Below are 257 nucleotides of genomic sequence, written 5' to 3'. Positions count from 1 at the left end.
AAAAAATCATGAAATTGATTCTTGAAGCAAGAAAAAGCAGTGAAAAGCAAAAGCTTGTGCGAAAAAAAAATGGCGAAAAAATTAGCAAAGAAAAAGAAAAAGCAAGCAAAAAAAGCCAATAGCCCTTAAAACCAAAAGGCAAGGGTAAAAAGGATCCAAGGCTTTGAGCATCAATGGATAGAAGGGCCCAAGGAAATTAAATCCAGGCCTAAGCGGCTAAATCAAGCTGTCCCTAACCATGTGCTTGTGTCATGAAG

The sequence above is a fragment of the Arachis duranensis genome, chromosome 6 (genome assembly GCF_000817695.3).
Source record: "Arachis duranensis cultivar V14167 chromosome 6, aradu.V14167.gnm2.J7QH, whole genome shotgun sequence".
In the NCBI taxonomy this organism is placed as follows: Eukaryota; Viridiplantae; Streptophyta; class Magnoliopsida; order Fabales; family Fabaceae; genus Arachis; species Arachis duranensis.
The sequence above is the reverse complement of the archived record's forward strand: the minus strand, read 5'-3'. Positions refer to the sequence as shown.